General features: G+C 40.4%; 1 long non-coding RNA gene across 1 annotated transcript; it reads left to right on the forward strand.

Moving 5' to 3' along the window:
• The first annotated feature begins 5,913 nt into the window (after positions 1 to 5,913).
• Positions 5,914 to 14,259, forward strand: LOC139795023 (uncharacterized). The gene is made up of 2 exons (XR_011725352.1): positions 5,914 to 6,276; positions 13,746 to 14,259. It is a non-coding gene; the product is annotated as an uncharacterized lncRNA (long non-coding RNA).
• Positions 14,260 to 14,547: the final 288 nt, after the last annotated feature.

The following is a 14,547-nucleotide window of genomic DNA, read 5'->3' on the forward strand; positions in this document are numbered from 1 at the left end:
GACATCATTTCACAGTCACAGTTCCCACAGCTTGTATGCCAGATGAAAATTTCCTCTTGTCCCTCGACTGCTGCTTGCCAGAAACATCGTGGGGAGATAATGTGTCCAGAGAAGAGAAGAGTTTAGCTTAAAACCTCAATAAGCCACAGTGCTCTTCTCACTGTCAACCAAGACTCTGCTTTCAGCAACTGACTCATCCCATGGCAGTGTGCTTCATTTGGGTAGCCCAAGAGCTTATGTATCTTCCAAGTTTTTCCTTGTGCTAAAGTAATCCAGTGCTGATCACAAAGCCAGTGTCAAAGTGCACTGCCCAGCCTGTGCTGACTGCAATACTTTTGGCCATAGAATTGCACATAACCCTTGGTGACATCTTCAGTGCCAAAAGAGGAGGACAAGGGACCAACTCCCAACCCCATGGTCAACTGTTACAGACCACCTCATGTCCCCAGTGCCTGTGTCTTGTCAATTTCCTAACAAATTTGCCTTGGAGACATCTAGTACATGTGATCCACTGTGGATCCATGTAGAAAAGTTAGGCAATGTGGGTGGTGGAAGATTCCAAGCAGGAGCCCAGAGCCTGTCCCTATTTAGCAGTGAGGAGCTATGTTTTCAGGTTAATTCAGTGCCTGGTCTTAAGCTGGGAAGAAAATCAATCATAAATAACTAAATGAAATGCAAATCCATGTTGATAAAAAGCCCTCACAAAATAGTATTGGGATGCACTCGTCAGCCCATGTTAATGTAAGGCTGCCCTTTGAAAACCCTTTGGCAGTAAGGGCAGATTTTGCTATGTGGTAGCAGCTCCCATGGAACCTTCTTCCTTATGGCTGGGAAGAGGGTGAAATTGCCTTTACTTTCCCAGTTCTGCAAGCAAATGGAACTCTTTGGTCCCTTTTCCTCTTCCCCTGCCATCTGCAACCTGCTATGGGCACTGCCTCTTGAGAAGTACAGGTATGCCATGGTGTTCCTCCTGTACAGCCTCCCAGCATCTTCTTTATAAAGAAGTGAAATCCTTTTGCATCCTGAAGGATGACTGCAAGTTACTTGAGCATGTCCCTTGAAAACAGCAAATAATCAAACATGAATTTGCATTTTGTGTCTAAAGCTGTTTACATTAATTTGTGAATGGAGCTTTTACCATCGTCAGCTCTGCTAAAGAGTGGAGGTCATCAAATCATCGAATCATAGAATGATTTGGGTTGGAAGGGACCTTAAAGATCATCAAGATCTAACCCCTTTCCATGGGCATGGACACCTTCCACCAGACCAGGTTGCACAGGGCCTCATCCAACCTGGCCTTAAACACCTCCAGGGAGGGGGAATCCACAGCCTCCCTGGGGAAGCTGGGACACATACATCTCACAGTTAAAGGACTTGCCCAGGTGGTCATGGAAGATCAGAATAAAAACCTATGTCTTCTCCTTCCCAATCCTTCACATTAATTATGCACTTTACCTCCTCATTATGAGTATTTGGCCATCCTCAGAGGCAGCTGAACTTTGACTGTACCAGGAGAATAAGCAAAGGAAGAGTAAATCCTTTCTTTAATCTCAAGTGCAGAGATAGTTTTTGTCCAACAATAAGAAACTTAATTCTGAGGGTGCACAGCGGTGCCACTGGAGCATCTGTCTTGTGTCATAGCCCATGATACAGATGATCAAAGAAGCAGCTTTTGTTTAAAGCAATAGAAAAACAGGGTGTCAGAACATCCAGGGATAGATATAACACCACGAAGTAAGGAAGAAATGTAAGAGCCAAACTGTATAAAATGTTTTTTTAGCAGTTTGACAATGTGCAAAATAACAAGGTAGATCAAGTGACACACTTCTGGAATAGTTTATTCAACAGACATTTCCTCCATTCTTGTTCTCCCACAGATTCCTTATTTAGAATTTGGGCATGTAGATTTTTGCAGCATCAGTTTCTCAGTTCTGTAGTTAATCAGTCCAACAGTCAAAATATTGTTGCTATTTTCAATGACAATGAGAAACAGGGCTTTTTTTACCAACATTTTTATTTGCTTGCTAGACAAATTGAAACTCCATTATTAAGTGAGCAATGCATAAACCTAGACACTCTGTTCATAAGCAATAATACTCAAAATGAAGTAGACTCTATTTGTGCTACACAAACATAACACTGATTAAAGTGGTTTTTCACAGAATTTCTATAAGTGTTCTGTTAACTTCATACCATCAGACACTACAGACAAGACAAACATTCTCAATCTGTAACAAATCATGATATATATATTTTTAGGCACCTGGTTCTTTTCAGGAACTTGACGTCTAAAGTATTCCTTGTGAGTAATCATCAGTAATCTTTACATGATTTATTAATGCCTTGATAAAAAGCCCTGATGTAACTGTTCGGTGCTGTTTTCTTTTTTTTCTACAGGGAAAGGAAAACCCCAAGCATTGTCATCATTAGCTGGATTGTGTCCAATAATTCCAAATTAATTTAAGCTGCCAAGAACCGGGCGTTAACTTGTCTCATATGTCAGGAGAGTAGGTAATAAAATAAAACCAATCAGTCAAGCTGTAGCAGCTCTTTACTCCACAACAGTGGGAGAAGAGGGTGAGATCACCAGTTCTGCAAAGCTGAAGAGAGCAGCTGACTTCTTTGTTACTCTGCATGGTGTCTGCTAGCAAAGCAAGAGAGGAAACCGTTTCTCTTTGCTACTTTGGGAATAAGCAGCTTTCACATCTAGCCACTCTTCATGATGAAGCTAAGTGACCTGGTGACAGCTCTCTGGAAGACATTTTAATTTGATTTCTTCTCACATCACACCTGTGGAAAGAACCAGCTCAGTTAATGATGCACAACTTTAATGCTCATGGTTATGAAAACGAGTAAGGCCCCCTGAGAACACTGGAAGTAATGACATTATATTCCCTTCTGGTTTAGCTACTGGGGCTGGCTTTGTTCACAGCAGATGTTACAAGAATTTCTTGGCATCTTTAAGACTAGTACTTTCTCTTTTTGGCTTGGAGTGGTTTAGGATGTGTCATTTCAATTGTGAAGAATGGATTATGAAGCCATTTATTGCTGAGCTACCTTGAGAAAAGCTCTTCCATCCTGAAGTAAAATTTTCCATTTTTTTCTATTGATGTGTTGAACTATCACTTGTCCATAATGCATTGTAATGGACTGCTTAATTCTGAGCTTTCTTTATTCAAGACCAGAAGCTATATCAATTAATATGTAGCAGGCATGCCTATAATTTGAGTCTAGTCTTCTGTAGAGTCATAGGAGACATGGTACATTAGGTTAATACAAAACACTGAGTGGAAAGCATTCTTAAGGTATAAGCCACACACTTCTGTGTACTGTGTGTAGGAAGACAAAATTTCATTTTTCACGTGCCAATTAGGTTTCTGTTTAAAACACAGCTATAAGAAGATATGTTATCAGTAAAAATCCAACTTACTTTTAGTTTGTTGTTTTATACAATCAAAGAGAAGTTGTACCTGATTGTAAATCAAAGTCTGTTGTGAGTTCGTTGTTACTTTGAGGAAACACCAGATATTCTTCAATAGCTCCCTTCATTCCAGCTGGAAAAGAAAACATTTTTAAGTATCTCATTTAGAAACTGCAAAGGGGGGCTTAATACACTGTAATTATTCTGAATTAAGATTAAAATACTGCTTGGTAGCTGCTGACTTTTTTTAGCAGCAATTATTCTGAGTGCATGATAATACTTGTTAGTGACTGCATGTGCTTTAAGCTCTCCACGCCTTGATATGTTCTTGAACTTGTGCCATTTTGCAAGGGCCACTGAATCGAAGGTTTTGATGGGGTGATGAAGGACTGACATGATAAAATTAACATGTCCTGAATTACTGTCCAAGAATCACAGACTTTAAGGCAGTGTTTGTTTTGTAGAATTATAGTCTTTGCTAAAGGACATTAAATGGAGACTCTTATCTTATTAAAATGCTGTTAAGGCTTTTGTTTAATCATTCAGTATGACTTTGCAATAAACTACAGTAAATATTTTAAGATATTGTTGGTTATGAACTAGTTTAATAGGAAATTATTGTGCCAACCTTATATAATAATGCATACCTGGTATCTTCAGTACTGTCCACTGAGTATTGGCAGATAGTGGTTTATTTGTATAATATCATTACAGTATGTGCATTCAAGACTCACTTGTAATGATATTCAATCCATCAGTCTGCTTAAATGACCTAAAATATATTTGATGTGGAGACTGAATATGTAGTATGTTCATGCTTGCCTACATCTGTGTATTCAGAGCTCATAATGGATTAGTTCCAGCACCTTTTACTTATGAAGATAAGGACCAGCATCCAAAAGCCAATCAAACCACACAGATAAACTACATCTGTCTTTAGAGAAGGCTTGTACTTCTAAAAGTATCTTACAAGCAACAGCTCTGCATCTAAGATGCTTATGTTTTAATCAAGGGCTGTCAAACTTTTTGACTTAGCTGTCAAAACTAAGAGATCACTTTATAGCTGTTTACTTAGAGATTTGATGACAAATAAATTTTACAGTGTTAACAGTTGATAGGAAATGATCTGGGGACCTTTTGAGAATACTTCCATGGCCTGCCAGTTTGATTGCCTAATTTGATGGTTCAGCAAATTTTGTTATGCCCTGCACACAGGTTCCAAAAATAACTGTAAAAGATGCAGCATTGCTGCAGAGATCCAGTTTTCTAATATCTGTGATAAAGCAGAAAGGATACTGCTCTGTCTGATAAATTATAGTATTATCCATTTATACATGTTCTAACGTAAACAAAATTCAGAGCAGTTCAATGGCCTTTACAGCATATCAATGGTCTTTGCAGGATGTCAGAGCAATGATTAAAGTTTTCTCTTTCTTGTTATTCTGCAATACCACAGGAACAAAAAAATGTAGATTCATTAGTGGATATGCAGGTAATTCAAGTTATCACTCATGAAGAAACCCTGACTGCATGGAGTCAGTCTTCCTACTTCTTTAATTCCATGTCTTCATTTCTCCTTGAATTTTCTTAAACAATTTTAAAACTCTGTTTATGTCTGTTGCTTCAATTTATTTGTGATAGCAAGATTGGGTAGAGTCTGTGAGGAACATGGCTGTATGTCTTTTTTCTGTCTAGTATCAGCTTATTTCATGTATTTGAAACACAAATTCATGATGTACTCTGTTGCAAAACCACAGTCCCAGTTTATTTCTTTAACATTTTATATACACAGTTCAGTTTTTACAGTGGTGGTTAGTAGCTTCAGTGAGTGAATATAGAGTTCTGCTGAAAACCTGCTTAAAATCCAGTCTGCAGAAGATATTCTACACTGCCAAGACTTGTACTGTGTGATACTAACTCAGGAAAGTAAATTATTGTCTCCATGATGTGTTGCACAAGGTCATGCTCTAAAGAGTGCTGCTGAATAACTCTTGTTTCATCACAGTTATTCACCTGGAAAAAAAGTTAATTTGTAAAGATTTCAGATTATGTTCTTAGCTGGAATTTGATGAAAATAAACTAGAGTATACAGGCAGCCTGTTTGAGGAAGCAGTGGAAACAGGAAATTTGTCCTGAGGGGTTTTCTGATGGAGGAAACTGTCTGGAAGGAAAGAGGAGAAAATGCAAAGAAGTGGCCAGAAGACTAAGATGGAGAGGAAGAAAATGGGCTCTGAGGGAAGCCTCCTCTAAAGTGGTTTGCAATGTCTTGGGGTAATGCCATTATTCTATTGAGATCAATGAGATTTTGCTCTTGGCTTTAGAATAGCCAGGATCTCCCTCTTGATGCTCATCACTCGTGCTTGACCTTGCAGGCAAGGAAGTCATTGCAATTTAAAGTGCCTCAAAAAATAACCCGTGTCACATGCCTATTGAGCTCAGTACAAGGATAGTCTTTATGTGTCAGAAAGGCAGATATATTTATTGCATCTGAAGATCATAAAAGTCAGATTTCTGTATCAGATCACTTTATTTACAGAGCAGAAGCAAAGTTGGGCATGTCTAGATTTATCCCAGAGACTGACTCATGACTATCCTAACTTGAAGCCAAACCCACTCCTAGTAACACTTTCAGTCACCAACAGCAACTTCCAACCAGCAAGAGTAGATAACAGCAGAGGCAAACTTTCAGTCTTCTTTAACCTGAAACTTAAAACTTGGTGTAAGACTGATTTTAGGTGATGGAGGCACATTAGGGATCCTCTATTCAGTTGTCAATAAATCAATGGCTTTATAAGCAGTGGAAGTTTTTGCATCTGGAAAGCTCTCCTGAGCTACACTCTTCAGTGCCAACTTTGGTAAGTCCATGTTATAGCATTAAGCTTACCTGTGGAACCTGGAAATGGGGATTAATTTGAATACTTATTTTTTTTTAAAGAACACTTGTTTTTGACTTTCAGTGTTTTCCACATAACCTCTGCTTAACTTACAAGTAGCATTTCTCCTGCACATCTGCAATGTGTACTCTGGGATCTGGTTGTCCTAAAAAGTTATTTTTTCTTCTAATTTCAGCACTACTATGTGTCTTCTTTAAATTTACATCAGGAAACTGTTCAGTCAGGTAGCTAGATTGTGCAAGACAGTCACACTGATATAAAATTCTATTCCTACACACTTAGCAGAGTTGGAATAACAGTACAAATAAAATATGTCAATATCTTCTGATGCTGTTTCAAGCAGAGATGAAACTGAATGTACACAAAAAGCTGGTTTCTTAAAGATGTGTTGCCTTTCTACATTTAACAATTGCTATATTTTATTTAGAAATTCATTACCTTTCAATAGCAAGGGAAGGGTTGCTGACACTCTCTTGTTTTTTTGCAAGGAGATTTCCATGCTATTTAACATGTATCTTTGCCTCCAAAAGATTACCCTAATATAAGGATTGGGATGGCCATCTTCTGAAGAACAAAGAACTAGTTAGACATTACTTGTCATACAGATTTTAAATTTTTTTTTTAATTTTCAAAACCTTTGAAGAAATAGACAGTACCCCACAGGCAGGTTTAGTTCAATGGCAACTGGCACTGAATACCGCAAACCCCTTCCCAAATATAAGTTTTTACTATATGACTGCATTTAGATCTTGCCCTATCTAAGCTTCCTTGCACACACCATACATAAATTTTCTTCAGGGAAGAAGACAGCAGCAACCTGTTATTTGCTCTTTGAGTTTAGCTTAGCATTGTTAGCAGCTTTGTTCCTGCAAAGTTTACAAAATGTTCTCAGAATCACTCAATCTACCATATTGAATTAAAATACCCAGAACATGGAAGAAAGTTATATTTACTTGGATCACGATCAATAGGCTAAGTTTATCTCCAAGCTTCAACAGGTTTCACATTCAGTTCAGATTTTTGACTTGCATTCCACCAAGTGTGAATACTTGCTCTGGTATCTAAGCCAATTGGCTAAGTCACCTCAAGCAGCTGAAATACACTTAAAACAGTTTGTAAAACTGGCCTGTGATACTAGTATCTGCCTTTTTAAAAAGAAGAGCTCAGTTAAATATGCAGAATGAAATAGAATAAATTTTTGCTGATCACCAATGTTTTAATTAAAAATATAGAAGAGTTTGGAAAAGTGAAAATATTGCAGGAAAACCTCACAGTTTTGCTATATTCATTCTGGATATGTCATGGTTTGATGCTTTTAACAACTAAACAAATGACAGACACTTTCTACTGCTCATTCTCCCTTGCTAGAAAGGGAAAGGAGAGTAAAGTAAGGGAGAGCGACTTATGGGTTGTAAACTAAACTTTAATTAAAACAAGCTTTAATTAAAACAGTAACGATGAAAAAGAAAAAAAGAGAAATATGTGGAAATATATCTGAAGACATTATTGCACTCTCCCCCTTAATCATGCTCACATCACCACCAAGGCTGCAGGGCAGGCTCTGGGAAAGTCCTGGACGGGGCTCCTGAAGTCAGCAATGGATGGGAGCTGGATTGAGGAATGCATGGACAGAGTATTCCCATGACATCAGCCACAGCAGAAGAGAATTTGGCTCTCGTGATCCCTCAGATTTATATTGAGTCTGATGCATGTGGGTTGCTATACTCCATCTGGTTAATTTCAGGTCACTTGTCTGTTCTGCTCCTCCCCACAGGAGGCTTGCAGGTGTGACCCTTTTTCTTCCCTTTCATTTCTGACGCACAAGAAGTTTAGTCCTTGGTTCTGCATATTTTTCTCCAGTGGCAACTATAAACATTGGGTGTTATCAGTCCTACAAGCAGATACTGACTGAAAAGCATGTCAGCAAGTGCAGTTACTTAGAGGAGACTTTACTGAAAAGTAAAATTACTAGAAAGAAAATTGATTCTCTTCTGGCTCAAACAAGAACAGAATACAAGCAAGGTACCAATCACAACTGAAGCTGCCTGAGATGAACTTGAAATTAGTATTCAAGGACAGGCTGGATGGGGCTCTAAGTAACCTGATCTAGTGGTATGTGTCCTTGCTCATGGCAGGAGGGCTGAACCTAGAGGATCTTTAAGATCCCTTCCCACCCTAGCCGTTCTATGATTCTAAATAAAACCAGAAATGGGGCCACAGGGTCAGTGAGCAAGGGGAGAGCAACAAACATCATCTACCTGGACTTGTATGCAAAGAGTTCAACACTGTCCCACATGATATCCTGGTCTGTAAATTGGAAAGGTATGGATTTGATGGGTGGACCACTCAGTGGATCAGGAATTGGCTGGATGGTTGCACTCAAAGGGTAGTAATTAATGGTTTGATGTTCAAATGGAGACCAGTATCAAGTGGCATTCCACAAGGGTTGGTGCTGGGACCAGTGCTGTTCAACATCTTTCACAGAGATATGGACAGTGGAATTGAGTACAACCTCACCATACTTGCTGATGACACCAATCTTTGTGGTGTGGTTGAGATGGAGGGAAGGGATGCCATCTCCTTGACAGGCTGGAGAGGTGGGCACCTGCCAACCTCAGGAAGTTCAATGAAGCCAAGTGCAAGTTCCCATACATGGGCCAGGGCAATCCCAAGCACAGTTACAGGTTTGGTAGAGAATGGAAGGAGAACAGCCCTGAGGAAAAGGACTTGGGGTTGCTGGTTGCTGAGAAGCTCAACATGAGCTGTCAGTGTGCACTTGCAACCCAGAAAGCCAGATGTATCCTGGGCTGCATCAAAAGAAGTGTGGCCGGCAGGTCCAGGGAGATGAGTCTTCCCCTCTACTCCACTTTCATGAGACACCATCTGGAGGACTGTGACTGGAGCCCCCAGCACAAGAAGGTCATGAATCTGTTGCAGTGAGTCCAGAGAAGGGCCAGAAAGATTATCAGAGGTCTGGAGCACCTCTCCTATGAAGACAGGCTAAGAGAGTTGGTATTGTTCAGCCTGGAGAGGAAAAGATTCTGGGGAGGCCTTCCAGTACCTAAAGGGGACTATAGAAAAAACTGAGTAGGAACTTTTTATAAGGGTGTGTAGTGATAGGACCAGGGTTAATGTCTTTGAGCTGGAAAAGGGTATATATAGATTAGGCATTAGGAAGAAATTTTTAACTGAGACAGTAGTGAGACACTGGAAGAGGTTGCCCAGGGAGGTTGTGGCTGCCTCATCCCTGGAAGTGTTTAGGGTCAGGTTGGATGGGGCCTGATCTGGTGGAAGGTGTTCCTGGCCATGAGGGGGGTTGGAACTAGGGGATCTTAAAGGTCCCTTCCCATCCAAATCATTCTATGATTCTGTGACCCTTGCTACTTTACCAGCTCCTTAACTCATACCTTTCAAGCTCTGCAGACAGTACTGAAAGGGGTGAAGGATGAGTTGTTCAGTTTCTTTTGAGGCTGCACAAATCATGGCTGTATCCTTTCAAATGGGCAGTCTTACATTAAGATTGGTCATTTCTTGGAAGTTAGATGGGAATGTTTGGATGTCCCATCCTGACCATGCAGGATTTGACCAGCACTGCTGTTGTGCAGCTCAGTTCTGATTTGTGGTTTCCCATGAAGTGCCACATCACTCCTCATTTCTGTGGGCTTATGCTGCAGTTGTGTTCTGCATATGGATTTTTCTGGAACCAAATTTTCCACAAGCAGCACAGTATCTAAAATAGGGCTATCATCCAGAGCTAAATATCATTTCAGTTCTCTTTTTTTTGAGCTTAAACATTTTACAATTATAATGAAGAGGTTCCTAGAAATGGGTTATACAAAGAAGTGAAATTAGGGTGACATTTCTAGCTGTGCTTTTCTAGTTGCATAAGCCTGCAGGGAGTGAAAGGAAAGCATTAGTGTCTATTCTCACTATTTTATTTGTTTTGAATCTGTGACAAGCAAATGGCAGCAGACAAAAGCGGCTCAGTCGAAGTATATGTTCAACCTAAAGTTTTGCAAAACTGCAATAGCAATAGAGGACAAATTGCTTCATGTTTAATTCAGGTACTCATTTCCACTGAAATACTTGAACAGCAATCAATTGGAATATATCCGAGCACTCTGAATAGTTGCATCTCAAAATTTGAAGCAAGTCAGCAAGGGAAGAAAATTTTAGGATGCTGTTTCAGAAGGATAGGGAGAGTATTTTCTCTTACTCTTGTGTGCAAGAAATGAGAATGAGAAATAAATAAAATAAAGCAGGTTGAAGCTGCCATTTGTCCCTTCTGGGATTTCAGTCGTGTGTTGGAGAAAGCTCTTCCATTTCTTATGCTGAAGAGCTGATAATGGGTCTTATTTTCATTGCTCTATTTCCACCTAGTGCTCAAACTTCAAATTGCACTAAACTGAAAGTATGTTCTAGAATTGATAGCTGCAAATTGGAATTGGTTTCAGGGAGTCTGAATAAGTAAGTGGATATAGTAAGGCTAAATATTTCTTTTATAAGAAGTTATTTTCACCAGCTGCCAGACAAAAAGCTGTCAGGTATCTAATATGGTCTTTGCTGTAAGATCTGTTCAGAAACAAGAGTATCAGTTATTTGATTTATATGTTAAAATACCCCCTGTGGGAGTAAGTTTTGTGTTAAAGTTTTGTTAACTGCAGACAGATGAATGGATATGAATAAAAAGGTCACACTGTGGTCATTGAGAGGCATTCATTACTCCCATGGGCAAGTGTGTGTTTAGGATGAATTTAGCAAGGGATAATTAAGCCACCTGGAAGTTTTGAGGTGGATTTGGTGGATTTGGAACTTAACCTTGCAAGTCGGGTTAAGGATAATAGAAAGGGCTTTTTCAAATATATAGCCAGCAAAACTAACACTAGAGGCAATATTGGCCCACTAAAGAATGAGCTGGGAGCCCTGGTGACAGAGGATATAAAGAAGGCAGAGGTGCTGAACGCCTTCTTTGCCTCTGTCTTTACTCCTGCAGGGTTTCCGCATGAGCCCCAGACTCATTTAACCCCAGAAGTAGTCAAGATAGATGAAGAGTTTGACATAGTAGATGAGGATTGGGTTAGGGATCAGCTGAGTAATCTGGACATCCATAAGTCGATGGGTCCAGATGGAATGCATCCAAGGGTGCTGAGGGAGCTGGCGGAGGTCATTGCTAGGCCACTCTCCATCATCTTCAATAAGTCATGGGTAACAGGAGAGGTGCCTGAGGACTGGAGGATAGCAAATGTCACTCCAGTCTACAAGAAGGGCAAGAAGGAGGACCCGGGTAACTATAGACCGGTCAGCCTCACCTCCATCCCTGGAAAGGTGATGGAACAACTTGTTCTTGTCACTATCTCCAGGCATATCAAGGACATGGGGGTCATCAAGAGCAGTCAGCATGGTTTTATCAAGGGTAAATCATGTTTGACTAACCTCATAGCCTTCTATGAGGAAATTACTAGGTGGATAGATGATGGAAGAGCGGTAGATGTGGTTTACCTTGATTTCAGTAAAGCATTTGACACCGTCTCTCACAGCATCCTTGTAGATAAGTTGATCAAGTATGGGTTTGGTGATCAGGTAGTGAGGTGGATCAGGAACTGGTTGAAAGGAAGGAGTCAGAGAGTTGTAGTCAATGGGGCAGAATCTGGTTGGAGGGGCGTGACTAGTGGAGTCCCTCAGGGGTCGGTACTGGGACCGGTGTTGTTCAATATATTCATCAACGACTTGGATGAGGGTATAGAATGTACCCTCAGCAAGTTTGCTGATGACACTAAGCTGGGAGGAGTGGCTGACACACCAGAAGGCTGTGCTGCCATTCAGAGAGACTTAGACAGGCTGGAGAGTTGGGCAGGGAGGAACAAGATGAAATTCAACAAGGGGAAGTGTAGAGTTTTGCATTTGGGGAAGAACAACACGATGTCCCAGTATAGGTTGGGGGCTGACCTGCTGGAGAGCAGTGTAGGTGAAAGAGACCTGGGGGTCCTGGTAGACAAGAGGATGACCATGAGCCAGCAGTGTGCCCTTGTGGCCAAGAAGGCCAATGGCATCCTGGGGTGCATTAGAAAGGGTGTGGTTAGTAGGTCAAGAGAGGTTCTCCTCCCCCTCTATTCTGCATTGGTGAGGCCGCACCTGGAGTATTGTGTCCAGTTCTGGGCCCCTCAGTTCAAGAAGGACAGGGAAGTGCTTGAAAGAGTCCAGCGCAGAGCTACTAAGATGATTAAGGGAGTGGAGCATCTCCCTTATGAGGAAAGGCTGAGGGAGCTGGGTCTCTTTAGTTTGGAGAAAAGGAGACTGAGGGGTGACCTCATCAATGTTTTCAAATACGTAAGGGGTGAGTGTCAGGGAGATGGAGTTAGGCTTTTCTCTATGGTGACCAGTGATAGGACAAGGGGTAATGGGTGCAAGTTGGAGCATAGGAGGTTCAAGTTGAATATCAGAAAGAATTTTTTTACTGTAAGGGTGACAGAGCCCTGGAACAGGCTGCCCAGGGGGGTTGTGGAGTCTCCTTCACTGGAGACATTCAAAACCCGCCTGGACACGTTCCTAGGCGATGTACTCTAGGGGGCCCTGCTCTGGCAGGGGGGGTTGGACTAGATGATCTTTCGAGGACCCTTCCAACCCCTAGGATTCTATGATTCTATGATTCTATGATTCATCTGGACAGTATTTCCCCATATATCTCAAGGTGTAAAGTACCTTTCACACTTCATATAACTACAACATTTTAGTAACAGAATTGGAGGATTCAAAAACTTGATTGTGCTGCAGGAAAGAAAAAAAAAAAAAGAGAAATTTTGTGCTGAAATTTGAAATGTATTTTTTTCAAGAGGTTGAGTAGAGCATAGCTGGAACAACTTGTGGATTTACCTTGTGGATTTACCTTGTGAGAAGCAGCAAAAGGAATAAACATAGCATACATAGGCAGTACAAGTGATGTTACAGATCTCTTTCGTGTTCAAAATTAAAATGTATTAAAATATATTGCTCTTATGTATGCTTACTAAAAGTAAAAAAACAGTGGTATTGTTAATCTTAGGCAGTTCTTCGGACAATGGAAGTATGGCAATAACTTTGATAGCTGCGACATATATAATTCATGCATTTTTGTAGCAAAATCTAGATGTAGCAAGTCTTACTATTTATCTGTTTTGAAGAAGCACAAAACAGCAAAATGACTCTAAGCTGCACCACAGGCACTGTCTGAAAAACACAGGATGGCTATTAACTCCTAGCATCTGAAGATGGAGCCTCCCATCTTCAGAATCTGTGGCTTGGACACCTTTAGGAAAAAGGTTCAAGCTCCTGCTTTTCCCTTGTGCTTTCTCTTTGATCACATGCAAAGTATAAATGAGTTCATGCCCACACAAAGGAACTGCATCATCCTTCACTCTGGACAGTGTACTAATTACTCCTTTTTTTTTTGACAGGAGGCAGCACAGCTGTGGCCACTTTTTTGTCCTGGGTACAAGCAGGGTACCAGTCACAGATAATACAGAATGTTGTGAGCTATGAATAAAACAAGAGAGGTCCCTTGTGGTCACATTTATTTCATAATAAAGCATCTGTAGCAACTCTGTTTTTTCAAGTGTTCAGCATTGACTGCTGGGTTAGACAATCCCTGAAAATACACACTGCACCAAAGAATTTTCAGGACTTTGTCAGGGAAGTATCCTCTCTGGATACTCCTCAAGCACTTTAGATGTAAGGTAGACATCAAATTGATTGCTCTAAACCAGACAGGTACCTACACACAGACATCCATATACATGTCTGGAGAGCTCTGAATAGAGTGATCTGTGTCTGGAATTTACATTTGTCTAAGGAGAGGGAAGAGGTAGGTTGATGGTTTGTTGTTTTTTTTTTTTCTTTTTTTGGAGTTACAGCTTTGTATTTAAATTTCATTTTACAGAACAATTTATTTGATCTTTCAAAAGACTAAATGCATTGAACTCTATAGGTCAGCAGTTTTCTAGCAAAACCACCTTGTTAAAATATTGGATTATTTTTACCACTGTGAGCATTACAGTGAACTGTGAGGAATAGGATGGCTCAAGTCCAAACCTGTTTCCATTATCCAATGTTTCTGCTTGAATAGTAAAAAAATAATTTAATTAATTGAATAGTGCTTTTTTTGAGAATACATGGTGGGGGGAAGTGAACAGCACTAGTTTTTTGCATCTGTTGTTACCTGAGAGTCCTGTTCCTGAAAGAGAGTTTCCTGCATTGGAG

The sequence above is a fragment of the Heliangelus exortis genome, chromosome 1, assembly GCF_036169615.1.
Source record: "Heliangelus exortis chromosome 1, bHelExo1.hap1, whole genome shotgun sequence".
Lineage (NCBI taxonomy): Eukaryota > Metazoa > Chordata > Aves > Apodiformes > Trochilidae > Heliangelus > Heliangelus exortis.